The sequence below is a fragment of the Oncorhynchus clarkii genome, unplaced genomic scaffold, assembly GCF_045791955.1.
Source record: "Oncorhynchus clarkii lewisi isolate Uvic-CL-2024 unplaced genomic scaffold, UVic_Ocla_1.0 unplaced_contig_10904_pilon_pilon, whole genome shotgun sequence".
Classification (NCBI taxonomy): domain Eukaryota; kingdom Metazoa; phylum Chordata; class Actinopteri; order Salmoniformes; family Salmonidae; genus Oncorhynchus; species Oncorhynchus clarkii.
This window is the reverse complement of record NW_027260143.1, coordinates 1-15,826: the sequence shown is the minus strand read 5'-3', so window position 1 is coordinate 15,826 and position 15,826 is coordinate 1. Positions and strand designations below refer to the sequence as shown.

At 41.7% G+C, this 15,826-nt stretch overlaps 2 long non-coding RNA genes across 2 annotated transcripts; one reads left to right on the top strand and one right to left on the bottom strand.

The window, feature by feature from the left end:
- The first annotated feature begins 346 nt into the window (after positions 1-346).
- Positions 347-2,220, top strand: LOC139401168 (uncharacterized). Its single transcript, XR_011632898.1, has 3 exons — positions 347-457; positions 672-778; positions 2,131-2,220. It is a non-coding gene; the product is annotated as an uncharacterized lncRNA (long non-coding RNA).
- A 12,123-nt stretch (positions 2,221-14,343) lies between these two features.
- On the bottom strand, positions 14,344-15,804 carry LOC139401167 (uncharacterized). Its single transcript, XR_011632897.1, has 2 exons — positions 15,543-15,804; positions 14,344-15,400 (listed from the first exon to the last, which is right to left on the bottom strand). It is a non-coding gene; the product is annotated as an uncharacterized lncRNA (long non-coding RNA).
- Positions 15,805-15,826: the final 22 nt, after the last annotated feature.

Here is a 15,826-nt window from a genome sequence, read left to right as displayed (position 1 = left end):
GTATATAACGTAGGTTACATTAAGGTGACGTGCCAGAGCCTTTCTGACGTTCAGGTTTTGACTGAATGAAAACGATACTAATCTGAAATGTGTGAGTGAACCCAGATGAAACTTCAGGGATGAATGTTGATCGACTGGATATACTTGAAAATACGATGGTTGCCAATGATCAGGTTACATTGCTACATTGCCATCTAACTATTTCCCTCTCTATCCCTCGCTGTCTCTCAGTGTCCGTTCAGGAGAGTTTGGAGAGGAAGTTTGGAAAACAGGGAGGGCCGATCCCTGTTGTTTCACCGCTGACTTCCAGGCCAGAGTTGCTGTGAGCACACACACACACATTATGTAATATGTTGGCAGTTTGACAACACATATTTCCTTCCTCTCCACTCCAGGAGCTTCTGAGAAGGACATTGTTCACTCTGGCCTGGCCTACACCATGGAGAGATCTGCCAGGGTAAGAGTGTGAGCGAAAAAGTTATCCTTTTTGATAAAACTATATTAAATATATTCACGTCACCAAATACCTGATTAAAACAGTAGTCTCAATAGCACCTTCTAGGGTAGCACCACGGTATAGCCGGAGGACAGCTATTTTCCTTCCTTTTCTGCATACATTGAATTCAATACAAAACCTGTGGCTCGTGCCTCTCACCCCCCCCCCTTCATAGACCTACAGTACATGGTGATTATGATGAATTCCGGAGGACATCCTTCAACCATTCAAAGCTATTGCTGAATGAACTGACATGTCCATCCAAGCAAAGGATCAGAAAATGTACGTAGAAAATGTACCTAGTACTACACGTGTGATTTAGAAGCTTGCCGAGTTAGTGACATTGTAGGATATATTGAGATATTGAATAGTTATTTTTTAGCATTTTTACGATATTATTCCATTCAAATTAGTTTCTTCAATCTACAGGAGACGGAGCAGGCAGATTATATATTGTTTTCTTGGTTTTAGAACTACATTCTTTTGTAGCATTAGGGCCATTTATTTAAATTTGCCCTGCTAACTTTACTACTAGAGTGCAGTTTTTTTCCACCAGAATGGCTAGATAACGCTAACAACAATGTAGTGAATTTTTTGTTGAAGAAGCCCTTTCATTGCCCACATCAGATTCTGCATATTCAACCTGTGCAACACAACTAGAAGGTTGGAGAAACAGGGGTACTGCATTTTTGTGCATGTAAGAGTTGGCATTGGTACAGGCCACCAGCCATTGACACCAGGAAGGGTGGGGCCATGGACTGCTTACGCCAAATCCTGACTCTCGGCGTAATGCCTCAAGAACCCGGGATTCGTCGGGCCAGGCAATGTTTTTTCACTCCTCAATTGTCCAATGTGGGCGATCGTGTTCCCACTGGAGCCGCTTCTTGTTTTTAGCTGATAAGAGTGGAACCTGGTGTTGTCGTCTGCTGCAATAGCCCATCTATTATGATGAGTTGTGCATTCCGAGATGTCGTTCTGCACACCACTGTTGTACAGTGCCATTATTTGTCGGTTTGTGGCCCGCCTATTAGCTTGCACAATTCTTGCCATTCTCCTTTGACCTCTGTCATCTACAAGCTGTTTTTAGCCACAGGACTGTCGCTGACTGGATGTTTTTGTTTGTCGCACCATTCTCGGGTAAACCCTAGGCACTGTCGTGCGTGAAAACCCAAAGAGGCCAGACGTTTCTAAGGATACGGCGCCGAGCGCCTGGCACCGACGATCATACCACACGCAGTGGCTTAAGTCATTCATATTCCCCATTCTAACGTTCAATCAAACAGTAACTGAATGCCTCGATGCCTGCTTTATATTAAGCCACGGTCACGCCACTCACTGTCTGTTGGAGCGAACCATTATTGTGAACGGAGTGGTGTACCTAATAAACTGGCCACAATGTACAACAATATGGCTGTATTTAAATGTGTAAATAGTGTTAACTTAATATAATGTATATAATATTATTTTATGTGTACTGTAGCTGTTAACTGTATTTAGTAATAATATGATATAATGTTGTATTAGGAGTTGTGTTGACTGTCACTCTTCCTTCCGAGGCCAGAACAGACAGTAAAATGTGTCCAGTTCTCACTAGGTTATGTTTATAGAGGAATATGTCAAATTCTACCTAGCAGAGCTGGCTCTGGCCCTCGACCACCTGCACCATCTTGGCATAGTTTACAGAGACCTCAAACCAGAGATGCATTTTGTGGGACGAAGCAAGGGGACAAGATGAGGGAAAGTTCCGCTAACAAGGGCAACTACTAGGAGCTTGCAGAGGTAATTTCACATTATTATGATTTACTTGCTGAGCACATGGACATTTCTTCTGTTTTCTCTGTGATGTCGAAATAAATCCATTAAAAGTGAGATTAAAAGAGAGGTTGACACAGTCTATTTTTTTTCACATTGGCAAATGGAGGAAACCACAGACATCAGCTGTCACTTGCAGTTGTTGTCAGGTATGCGGATGATCCGGGCTTTATTCATGAACTTTTCTTGGGCTACTTTGATGTGTCAAGTGGGCAAGATGCGCAGTCTGTGTTTGACTTTGTCGGAGTTGAACTTAATGGAGAAACTTGTTGCCCAAACCTATGATGACACTGTTGTAATGGAACGTACAGTATCTGCTATTTACAGCGAAATGCCCTCCTGTTCCCTGATTTAAGAGGAGATGACTACTCCACTTCCAGTGTCAAGTCTGTACTGAACTGAAGCCATGAATCATGTGCCCTCTCATTCACTGGCTCACTGAATATTTCCTCTCCAAGCACTGTGTCACGGCCGCCGTTCAAGGAAGACCAAGGTGCAGCGTGGTGAGCGCACATTTTCTTTTATTTAGTAAAATGTCGCCAACAAAACAACAAAAATGAACGTGAAGCTTACAAGGGCTACAGTGCCCCTAACAAAGACAACTTCCCACAATGACAAAAGGGGAAATGCTGCCTAAGTATGATTCCCAATCAGAGACAAAGATTGAGAAACATACCCGGCCAAAACATAGAAATACAAAAACATAGAAGATCAAGATGCCCACCCAAATCACACCCTCACCAAACCAAATAGAGACCTAAAAAGTCTCTAAGGTCAGGGCGTGACACACTGAGTAGCCCTGTCAATTCTCTCATTACTGCATGTAGTTTTAATAACAATCACATTATTCCACATAAATGTGATTGTAATTCTTGCTTTGACTAACCCATTCTTAGCTCTTTTGTCTGTGTTTTAAGTTGTTTTTTTTGGTCTTTCCAGTCAAATCCTGTACTCATTGGAAGAGTTGAGTTCTTCTCCAACACTATCCATCCATGATGAGCTTGTCCTGCACTGAATCCTCTGAACATCTCAACCCAGGTCCTGCACTGAAGTCAAGCCTCTGAACACCTTAACTCATGCTTCATACCCTCATTCAAATCACTGCTGTGATCCCTTCCCAACATGGCGTAAGTAGCCTTCTCATTCCCATTACTAATTATATTTTACTATAAATGCCTTTATTAAAATGTTTACCGCGGGTCTCCCGTCCTCCTAAATAGTTGGTAGCAGTATTTATTAGACAGGGGTAAAGATAAAGCTTTTGTTCAGGCGCCGGGCAGGTATTAACCATGCCGAAAGGAAAAGAGTAGAATAGAGAGAGTACCACTACCAGACCCACACACATCAGCAGAAGAGACTGCCTAGAGTGTAGCCTGTTTACCAGATAGCCAGTGGAGAGAAAAGAGAATACACACCCTATAAAACCCACATCACAGCACAGGGGTAACCCCACCAAGAATACCTCATACAATAATAATAATAATAATAATAATAATAATAATAATAATAATAATAATAATAATAGCAGAGCAATTGAACAGAACTTCATACAAGAAAGAACCCAGTCATCAGCAGAGGATTTGCAGTCATATGTACTATCTTCCAGTGGAGGACTGCAGAGGGTATGAATGTGGGGGGTGTTCATAGAAGAGGTCGACCGATAACGATTTTTCAACGCCGATACCAATAATTGGAGGACCAAAAAAGCCGATACCGATTAAAATCGGCCAATTGTTTTTGTTGTAATAATGACAATTACAACAATACTGAATGAACACTTATTTTAACTTAATATAATACATCAATAAAATCAATTTAGCCTCAAATAAATAATGAAACATGTTCAATTTGGTTTAGATAATGCAAAAACAAAGTGTTGGAGAAGAAAGTAAAAGTGCAATATGTGCCATGTAAAAAAAGCTCAAGTTTAAGTTCCTTGCTGAGAACATATGAAAGTTTGTGGTTCCTTTTAACATGAGACTTCAATATTCCAAGGTAAGAGGTTTTAGGCTGTAGTTAATATAGTTAGGACTATTTATCTCTATACCATTTGTATTTCATATACCTTTGACTATTGGATGTTCCTACAGGCACTATAGTATTGCCAGTGTAACAGTATAGCTTCCGTCCCTCTCCCTGCCCCTACCTGGGCTCGAATCAGGAACACATCGACAACAGCCACCCTCGAAGCAGTGTTACCCATCGCTCCACAAAAGTCACGGCCCTTGCATAGCAAGGGGAATAACTACTCCAAGTCTCAGAGCGAGTTACGTTTGAAATGCTATTAGCGCACACCCAGCGAACTAGCTAGCCATTTCCCATCGGTTACACCAGCCATTAGGCTGATAAGCTTGAAGTCATAAACAGCGCTGTGCTTGCGAAGAGCTGCTGGCAAAACGCACAAAAGTGCTGTTTGAATGAATGGTTACGAGCCTGCTGCTGCTCAGTCAGACTGCTCTATCAAATCAGACTTAATTATAACACAACACACAGAAATACGAGCCTTTGGTCATTAATATGGTCGAATCCGGAAACTATCATTTCGAAAACAAAACGTTTATTATTTCAGTGAAATACGGAACCGTTCGGGTGGCATCCCCAAGTCTAAATATTGTTGTTACATTGCACAACCTTCAATGTTATGTCATAATTATGTAAAATTCTGGCAAATTAGTTCGCAATGAGCCAGGCTGACCAAACTGTTGCATATACCCTGACTCTGCGTGCAATGAACGCAAGAGAAATGACACAATTTCACCTGGTTAATATTGCCTGCTAACCTGGATTAGTAGTTATAACTCGTGATTATGATTGATTGATTGTTTTTTTATAAGAAGTTTAATGCTAACTAGCAACTTATCTTGGCTTCTACTGCATTCGAGTAACAGGCAGGCTCCTCGTAAAAGCCTTTGTTGTGTCTATGAACTAGAGGTCGACTGATTAATCGGAATGGCCGATTAATTAGGGCCGATTTCAAGTTTTCATAACAATTGTTAATCGGTATTTTTGGGTGCTGATTTTGCCGATTTTTTAAATTTTTTATACCTTTTATTTAACTAGGCAAGTCAGTTAAGAACACATTCTTATTTTCAATGACGGCCTAGGAACGGTGGGTTAACTGCCTTGTTCAGAGGCAGAACGACAGATTTTCACCTTGTCAGCTCGGGGGATCCAATCTTGCAACCTTACAGTTAACTAGTCCAACGCTCTAACCACATGATTACATTGCACTCCACGAGGAAAAATGTCCACAATCTTCTCGGCCACATGTCATTAGTACACCCCACCTCAATACAGTTCAAATAACAATACACAACTTGCAAACAACCTCCTTTTTAACTAAAATGTCCACCCAAATACTTCTGACAGAGCAATAATAGTCCAGCTCTAATGAACTTCAATGGGAAGTGCATTTGAAAAATAGAAAGTCTGTTGCAGGGTAAAGCACTGGAAGATAGCGGGAAGAGAAAGAGAGAAAGAGAACAAGAGAGATCTTAGCTGTGCTCTTCAGGCTTGCTGGTGTACTGTCTGACAGTCCGACGGTTTGTTGGTTTGTATGTCAAAACTTCGCAACAATGTTGCTACTAATCCATGCGATCCATAACCGGCGCGGTCCCATACGATAACAACCACGACCTAGAGCTGTCACACCGATGATTGAGTTAAATACTTTATTAACTACACACGCTGAAAATAAAACAAACTTCTGCAGCATAGCACACACAATCAAACTGTCGCGCCAAACAAGAGCTCCTCCCCAAAGAGAGTCTTTATTTCCTCCTTCCTTACTGCTGATGCGCTCTTAAAGTGGCAGTGCACGGTGAAGGCTCCGTGCAGGATTTCGCCACAAGTTCAAGTGTCCAGTCAACACTGCTGCTAACCTAGGCATAACGCTCTAGCGGCCTGCCACACTGCTAGTTTGGCTCTCTGGCCCAGTTCACCTAACATTCGGTAGTTTTTGTGCCATCCAAGTTAAAACTCTCTCCCCTTAAGGTTAGCGTAAGAGCAAGGATTACATTTAGGGTTAGGATAAGGGTTAATGTTTAGAGCTAGGGTTAGTGGATAGTTAGTTGAAATGTTACGGAGAGTCTGTAGAACATCTACAGATGGACTATCCAAATGAAGTGTTACCCATCTATGCAACCAGCATGTTTCCTTCTTACTTCTACCTACACCGGTTGATGGATTACACCATTCCGTTGGCCGCTCTCTCCTGCAAAGCCCTGTTCGGTGACACAGAATAGCCAATGCCTGTGGCCACTTTCTAGGGGCGAGGTCCAAGAGAATCAAGCATGCTTTGCAAGAAACACTATGCTCATAGGCCTCGGGCAGTTAACACACTCTCTGCTCCCCTAGCAGTGGGAATGACTCGCGTGCGCTGGCACATTACCAACTTCTGAGAGCCTGCTCTCTGCATCTATCCAGACTGAATCAAGAGACAAATTGTTTGAAGCGTCAACTCTATGAATGTTTTTGGAGACTCCATCCCTACACAGTGATAAACGCACCAGTAGGGATGGAAGCGCTGGCACACCCTGTCAAATACAGTGCCTTGCGAAAGTATTCGGCCCCCTTGAACTTTGCGACCTTTTGCCACATTTCAGGCTTCAAACATAAAGATATAAAACTGTATTTTTTTGTGAAGAATCAACAACAAGTGGGACACAATCATGAAGTGGAACGACATTTATTGGATATTTCAAACTTTTTTAACAAATCAAAAACTGAAAAATTGGGCGTGCAAAATTATTCAGCCCCCTTAAGTTAATACTTTGTAGCGCCACCTTTTGCTGCGATTACAGCTGTAAGTCGCTTGGAGTATCAGAGTCTCTATCAGTTTTGCACATCGAGAGACTGACATTTTTTCCCATTCCTCCTTGCAAAACAGCTCGAGCTCAGTGAGGTTGGATGGAGAGCATTTGTGAACAGCAGTTTTCAGTTCTTTCCACAGATTCTCGATTGGATTCAGGTCTGGACTTTGACTTGGCCATTCTAACACCTGGATATGTTTATTTTTGAACCATTTCCATTGTAGATTTTGCTTTATGTTTTGGATCATTGTCTTGTTGGAAGACAAATCTCCGTCCCAGTCTCAAGTCTTTTGCAGACTCCATCAGGTTTTCTTCCAGAATGGTCCTGTATTTGGCTCCATCCATCTTCCCATCAATTTTAACCATCTTCCCTGTCCCTGCTGAAGAAAAGCAGGCCCAAACCATGATGCTGCCACCACCATGTTTGACAGTGGGGATGATGTGTTCAGCTGTGTTGCTTTTACGCCAAACATAACGTTTTGCATTGTTGCCAAAAAGTTCAATTTTGGTTTCATCTGACCAGAGCACCTTCTTCCACATGTTTGGTGTGTCTCCCAGGTGGCTTGTGGCAAACTTTAAACAACACTTTTTATGGATATCTTTAAGAAATGGCTTTCTTCTTGCCACTCTTCCATAAAGGCCAGATTTGTGCAATATACGACTGATTGTTGTCCTATGGACAGAGTCTCCCACCTAAGCTGTAGATCTCTGCAGTTCATCCAGAGTGATCATGGGCCTCTTGGCTGCATCTCTGATCAGTCTTCTCCTTGTATGAGCTGAAAGTTTAGAGAGACGGCCAGGTCTTGGTAGATTTGCAGTGGTCTGATACTCCTTCCATTTCAATATTATCACTTGCACAGTGCTCCTTGGGATGTTTAAAGCTTGGGAAATATTTTTGTATCCAAATCCGGCTTTAAACTTCTTCACAACAGTATCTCGGACCTGCCTGGTGTGTTCCTTGTTCTTCATGATGCTCTCTGTGCTTTTAACGGACCTCTGAGACTATCACAGTGCAGGTGCATTTATACGGAGACTTGATTACACACAGGTGGATTGTATTTATCATCATTAGTCATTTAGGTCAACATTGGATCATTCAGAGATCCTCATTGAACTTCTGGAGAGAGTTTGTTGCACTGAAAGTAAAGGGGCTGAATAATTTTGCACGCCCAATTTTTCACTTTTTGATTTGTTAAAAAAGTTTGAAATATCCAATAAATGTCGTTCCACTACATGATTGTGTCCCACTTGTTGTTGATTCTTCACAAACAAATACAGTTTTATATCTTTATGTTTGAAGCCTGAAATGTGGCAAAAGGTAGCAAAGTTCAAGGGGGCCGAATACTTTCGCAAGGCACTGTAAAATAACATTTTATTAATCATGTGCCGAGTACAACAGGTACTGTTGTACTGTCTACTTACGTGCCCCTAACCAACAGTGCAGTTTTTTTTAAAGATAAGAATAAAAGAAACAAGTAATGAAAGAGCAGCAGTAAAACAATAACAATATATACAGGGGGGTGCCGGTACAGAGTCAATGTGTGGGGGCACCGGTTAGTTGAGGTAGTATGTACACGTACAGTAGGTAGAGTTAAGGGTGATGCCCTACGCTTTCTCTCTCCCCTCTGCCTGGTACCCCTGACTCTTAGCAGAGTGATGTAACAGGCTTATCCCTCATCTTCGAGCCCCTCGATGACCAGAGGTGCCCTGTTTAGCAGAGATCACTTTCATGCTTTACAACCAGTCCTGGTAACCACCGTTACGCAGGGATCTTCTGACCCAAGCGTACGCAGAGATTTGCCATCCTCACCCAGTAGCCATGGCCCTCTGGGAATGGCCCGTGGGAGGATGAATCTGAATGCGACAAGCCTGCCACTCAAGATCATTGACGATCTGCCTGAATGACTATCATCCCCGTAGCAGTCACATCTGTAATCATGAAGTGTTTTACAAGGCTGGTCATGGCACAAATTAACACCATCATCCTTGACACCATGTACCCACCCTAATTCGCATACCGCCCCAACAGATCCACAGATGATGCAAACTCAATTGCGCTTCACACTGCTACAACAGGAGTTCCCTGACGCTGGTGTCCCGTATACAACAGGAGTTCCCTGACCCTGGTGTCCTGTATACAACAGGAGTTCCCTGACCCTGGTGTCCCGTATACAACAGGAGTTCCCTGACCCTGGTGTCCCGTATACAACAGGAGTTCCCTGACCCTGGTGTCCCGTATACAACAGGAGTTCCCTGACCCTGGTGTCCTGTATACAGCAGGAGTTCCCTGACCCTGGTGTCCTGTATACAACAGGAGTTCCCTGACCCTGGTGTCCTGTATACAACAGGAGTTCCCTGACCCTGGTGTCCTGTATACAACAGGAGTCCCCTGACCCTGGTGCAGAATACACAAGGTTTCTCTCTCTCCATTTTGACTAATACCATTCAATTCAATAATAAAACATTTAAAATAGTTTTGTCTAGTACTATGTTGTTGACTAGTGCCAGGTCTCGCTCCATTTAGAGACATCAATATCAAGCCTGTCTGTCAGTCTGGACTCCATCTTGCAAGTCTCCAAGTGCTGGCTCCGGAGATGCATTTGTGAACACAAACAGTACACAGTCACTGTTCTATTACCAATGACAGTTAGGATAGGTGATATCTGACAAACAAACATATACAATGTTGAAGTTTGAACAGGTCAGACTAAACCTACCTAATTCTGGTCTCCCCATTGACGACCATTGTGAGTAGGCCAGAGGTGAGACTGGAGGTAAGGTCTTTGCCAGCGCCCTATTGATGGGCATGGCAGTGTAGATAAGCTTCTGGCCCCTGATCAAAGATACTGGTCGTTCACGCACAAACAAACACACACACAGAGCACTGATTACATTATCAATGGTGTTTATGATTAGCCTGGTGGAACTAATCTGATCTATGTGTTCACCACCTATCCCCATATCTGAAGTGAAATGAAATGGGAAACGTAACAATCAGGCTGGTTAGACCAGGCTAGATTATTGATATAGAAATGTATATGATTTATATGTTTAAGGGGATGTTAAGATAATGACTAAATGTATTCCACCCTGTCACTGTATAGTGGAGGGAAATGTATTTGTAATCATACGACTAGAATTCTTTAATGTGTGTGCTTTGGATAAGTTAAGACTTTACTATTTAGCAATGTAGTCGAGACAGTGTGTGTGTGCATAGGAAAAGAGGAACTATCAACAGACAACTTGTGACCACTGTGAAACTGATAACAGGAAAAGAGGCCTCCCCACCCAGGGAGGGGAAAAACCATTAGGCTTGCAGTAGATGATGTAACATGTTGCAGGATATGATAAGCAATGTATGTGTAGGAGAAGACTGGTAAATAGTATTGACAGTGTTAGGAGAAGAGGGGGGGCAGTTATGACCAAATATGAGGTATATAACCATTGTATGATGTTAGAGCTCTCGTGTATAAAAATGTTGACTATTGTAAGCTGTTCTCATTCAACCAAAATCTTACAAACTCTGGGTTGCAGACTGAGTAGTTTAATTTAAGTACAGTTTAAGAACATTGAGAACAAAATTCTCATAACAATTATGAAGGTAAATTGGAACAAAACTCGAAACTGTTTTGACCTATGACCAGGTCAAATGTCACCAACCTGATTCAAGTGTCCTCCCTGTCCATTTATAGGAATGCTCACAGCGAAGGCATGTCTGCGTGATGCTGAGGGTTCACTTGCTGGTCTTCTCTATGTTGCATGTTAGGCTGAAAACTGGACATCTCGAACAACTGCAGCAGGCAATACTCATAAACAATGTACTTCCTCATCTTATGAGATGGGGTTGACTGTGACAGGGTGATATACTAGACAGCCAAGTGATGAACTGCATTTTGTTATAAAGAAAGGACAAAGCTTTTTGATAATGCACTTCACAACCAAAATGACTACTGCTTGTATCTGTTAGGCTGTGTAATTAACCTACTAGTTTATCAAACCGGGCATAACATACATTACCGTTGTTGATGAAGCCACCTGTGTAATCAGGGCAGTAACTAGGGTCAAGCTAATTCTAGGTCGTCACTAGTTACCTTAGCCACAAAGTCATAAAGCCTGCCTATTTCTACAATTACTCTTCTTAATTAGGGATAGGCCCCTATTTTCTCCACTTCCTGTCTGACTGACGTGCCCAAAATAAACTGCCTGTTACTCAGGCTCAGAAGCCAGGATATGCATATAATTGGTAGCATTGGATAGAAAACACTTTGAAGTTTGTAGAAATGTTAAAATAATGCATGAGACTATAACACAATTGATATGGTAGGAGAAAATTCAAAGAAAAACCAACCAGAATTTTTTGTGGCTTTGAGATCCCATGCTCTTCCATTACAACCTACAGGAACAATGTTAAACCCGGCTCCCAGATTGCAATTTTTATGGCTTCCACTAGATGTCAAGTCTTTGTTCAAGGTTTCAGGCTTGTTTCTTCCCAAACAAGGAAGAATTTGGAGTTTTGGAACCGGGAATCACAGTAGGAAATCAGTCTGTGGGCGCGCGACGAAGAGGACGTGCACTTGCTAATTTTACTTTTCTATTGAACATACTTCTTTCTGTATGAAATATTATAGTTTAGTTACATTGTAAGGTACCTGAGGCTTAAATAGAAACTTTGTTTTATTTGTTTTAACAAAGTTTAGCGGTAGCTTTTTGGATTCTTTTGTCTGCATGTTGAACGAGTTGATTACTCAAATCAATGGCCCCAACTAAACTAACTTTTTAGGGATATAAAGAAGGATTTTATATAACAAAACGACCATGCATGTTGTAGCTGGGACCCTTTTGGATTGCAAACAGAGGAAGATTTTCAAGTAGTAAGTGATTATTTAATTGCTATTTGTGATTTTATGAAGCCTGTGCTGGTTGAAAAAATATGTTGATGTGGGGTGCCATCCTCAAACAATCGCATGGTATGCTTTCACTGTACATCCTATTGTAAATCAGACGATGCAGTTAGATTAACAAGAATTTAAGCTTTTAATTAACAGATATAAGATACTTGTATGTACCAAATGTTTAATATCCATAATTGTTATGATTATTTATTTGAATTGCGCGCCCTCCAATTTCACAGGAATTTGTTGACAGGTGTCCCACTAGCGGGATGCCTATGCCAGATTAAAATGTGATTTTAAACCTAACCCTAATCTTAAAACACACTGCTAACCTAATGCCTAACCTTTATTTAGGACCAAAACGAAAATGTTGTTGTTATCATACATTTTTAAGCTATAGACGATTCTGACTTTATAGGTGTGGTAACAAATTACACCCTAAGTCTATGCTTTACAGATGTAGACTGACTGTAGCTCCAGATTGGATCAGATTCAGGCTGGTGACACCATTACGGGTTGTTGCTCCTAATTCACTGTATCAGTCAGACTCAGACATAAGTTAACTACCATTAACTGAATCCATTATTTTGTTTTGCAGTAAACGATAAAGAAAACACTTGTGTGAGCTACGAACTAACTTGCAAATCTGCCTTGTAGGCTAACATTAGCTAGCCTGCCTCACTTTATAAAATAATATGGTTACCTCCATAACCAGCAATAACGTTATTTAACGGCATTAGCTAAGTTATACCAGAAGTCATTATATTTCAGTATCTCTGGTTATACTGACCACTACCGGTCGTTGCAGACCAAGCAGGCGTTACTGCTGCATAATTGGGAGACGAACTCCAAGCACCTATTCTGCATACTGAATGGGGTCCTTCAGCAGAGCATGTCAACCATAGAACTTTGGCTGTGGACGAATGGTCAATCTGTATCGGGCCCGTGATCCTTTGAATGTTTTATGGGCTATGAAACAATAGAGCGCCTTTCAATGAAGGGAAGCCAAGTGGGCGGAGGGGTGATTTGCAGGTGGAGCTTGTCCAAAGGGGGCATGATTTGTTGACATAATTGTAATCCAAACCCAACTTTAATTTAACTCAGTTTTAGACGGGACTGACTTTATGACAAAAATGTTTCCATTTACATTTTTACCGCCAATTGGTAGTTACAGTCTTGTTTCATTGCTGCAACTCCCTTACGGACTCGGGAGAGTCAAAGGTCAAGCGCCACACCGTACAACTGGCAACCCCAGTCAGTGTGCATGTGCCCGCCACAAAGATTCGCTAGAGGGCAATGGGAGAAGAACATTTAGGCTGGCCAAATCCACCCCTAACATGGACGACACTGGGCCGATTGTGCGCTGCATCATGGGTCTCCTGGTCGTGGCCGGCTTTGACAGCCCGGGATCGAACCCGAGTCTGTAGTGACACCTATAGCACTGTAATGCAGTGTCTTACACCACTGCGCCACTCAGGAGGCCCCTTTGTAGTCAAAAGACTCGATGCCACATAAGCTGTTTTCAAAGAGTTACTTGCTTTACAGGGACAGTCACTCTTTAATGAAATGGTTTCCCGGCTTGTAAGTAAACGTTTCACTCTAAAGTCTGTTTTTTCGGCATGTGACAACCACCATTTGATCTGATCCAGAGTGCCAGTGCCCCTTCGACACTCACTGTTTGGAAAAACAGGTGACGCGCTTTTGAGAAGTAGTGTGACCTACACAGATAATTCCTTCAGGCAGGACAGTGCAGACAGTGCAGACAGTGCAAGGTGTGTGTAGACTTTCACTAGCGACTGGAAAAGAGTAATCCAGGGACTCACCTCTCAGGCAGGGGGACACTCATTTTTCTCTGTTCTCCATTTCACCATAGTGTTTTTTGTGGACTGCAGTCTGCAGAAACACTACAGTGAATACGGTAGTATTTACTGCAGTATACTATAGTATAAATGCTGTGTAAAAAAGAGTAGTGTGTGTATATATACACTATAGTAATTACTGTAGTGTTTTTGCGGACTGTAGTATCCTGTAGTGTTTACTGTTGTGTTTTTGGGGACATTACTGTAGTATTCACTAAAGTGTTTTTGTTGCATTATCTTTGACATAGAAGTGGGAAGCCTTCTCCTTGAGGAAACATACTGCAGAAATACTAAAAGAGCAAATGTTCCATAACCTGTAGGTCTGAGTTCTGAACAGAGTTCAGCGCTTCTGCTCTGTTCTTTAACCACAGGGAACACAATACACGGTCAGTACTTGGCATGTAGGTTTCTCACTTACAGGTGGCAAAAATTGGGATATGGGGGCAGGGTACTGTATATGTAGTACGTCCTGACACTTGTTAAATCACACTTTATTAGAATTGCATTTCAAAAATCTTGATACATTTTAGAACACACGTTTTGAAACAATATGAAACACATATTGCTGGGGAAATTCACAGGCACCACCACCTTTTTGCTTTAAGCACCTTTATCATTGGGAAAGTGATAAACTATAACCAAAGCAAGATAATGATGATGGTGAGCACTTATGAATGCATTTTTCATACAAGCTCAATAAAAAACACACATTAAAAGGTAAAAGATACAACATTCAAATAATAAGGTGAGAGGAACAGCAGGCTTTTTAATAATTGTTCATCAGATTATACATCCCGTAAAATAATGTTTCTCTTCTGATCTGCCCTGGAATGTTCAGTGCTTCCCTTTTCCTTCTTCAACCTCTTCCTTTATTTCACCCTTTATGTCTTCCTGTTTTATGTCTTCCTCTTTTATGTCTTCCTCTTTTATGTCTTCCTCTTTTATGTCTTCCTCTTTTATGTCTTCCTCTTTTATGTCTTCCTCTTTTATGTCCTCGCTCTCTCTTTTCCTCTGCTCTCCTCTTTCCTCAATGCCTAGCTCTGCCGTTTTCTTCAAGACACGCTCACTCGCCTCGACACGCTTGCTCTCGACACTCTTGCTCACTCTCTCGCTCAAGGCTGGGAAATCATTTGGGAATATCATTAACGTCTCACTATTATCCTGCACCATGATTATCCCAGTAGTATAATACACATTTATAGTGCCTGCCTTCGTTTTCAGTTGTTTGAAATATTCCTTAGATCTTTTATCCCACCGTTTTCCCTCAGGATAGTGTTTCAGTATTTCCTCTTCCCATGTAGGACCATTTGTTGTGTAGAAAATGAGGTCGCATGGAGCATTTTTTCTTTCATCACGATATAAAGTCTCTGGATTTTCATGCAAAACTTTTTTTTTATATATTTTATTTTCCTTTTTATCTGTCATCCCCTCAGGGTAGGGGATGAGGGGGGGCAAATTGTTCAGTTGTTTTACCTCTGCCATTTCTAGATGTGGCGACTAGATTTCCTTTGACTCTTTGTTTACTACCACCTGTAATAAAGATGTTAATGTATTTATTATCTAGGTCACTCATTAACAACATATTCTCTTTCACAAAATAGCCAGGTTAAATATTAGGAGCAGGGCCCTGTATTTCCTTGACTAATATTGGAAGTCTTTCATCTGTACTCACTCTGGAGCTGTGTGTCCGCTTTCTGATCTCGTCTCTCTGTCTGTAGAGGATCTGTGTTCGTTCAGTTCTGAAGACTTTTCCTCTTCCTTTAACAACCTCGGTGTAGCAGGAGATACAGTACTGTGTCCCCTCTTGGAAATTGTCTCTGTGTTTTCAGAGTTGTAAGGACAACTGAAAAGAAGACCGTGAAAGAAGTGTAACTGGTGATATTTCCGCTGGCCACTCCCGTACATAACGTAGGTTACATTAAGGTGACGTGCCAGAGCCTTTCTGATGTTCAGGTT